The sequence below is a fragment of the Morone saxatilis genome, unplaced genomic scaffold, assembly GCF_004916995.1.
Source record: "Morone saxatilis isolate NCDOM2014 unplaced genomic scaffold, NCSU_SB_2.0 Contig20, whole genome shotgun sequence".
NCBI lineage: Eukaryota > Metazoa > Chordata > Actinopteri > Moronidae > Morone > Morone saxatilis.
Genome location: NW_023339763.1, coordinates 11,212,498 through 11,212,830, shown reverse-complemented (window position 1 = coordinate 11,212,830; position 333 = coordinate 11,212,498).

Genomic DNA, 333 nt, shown 5'->3' with positions numbered 1-333 from the left:
TATGAAAAACGACAGTAAAGGCGCACATCCGAACCTGATTTTATTTAGGGTGTAGAAATACAAACCACAGAGAGGAGCAACAAAAAGAAAAATGAGAAAAGTGACTGAATCAATGAGATGAGATAAAACTGAGAGTGCTGCACTGTAGCCTGAGAATGAGAAGCATTATGATCACATATACAAGAGGAGTTCCTTTAAAAACTCAGAAAAAAACCTCACGCTAGAGTTACTCGTGTGCACCACACACTCAAATACACAGGCACATAACAACGCAGACTCACTCCAATAGGCACACACAATAACACACAATAAAACCCCATCATCCACCTACAC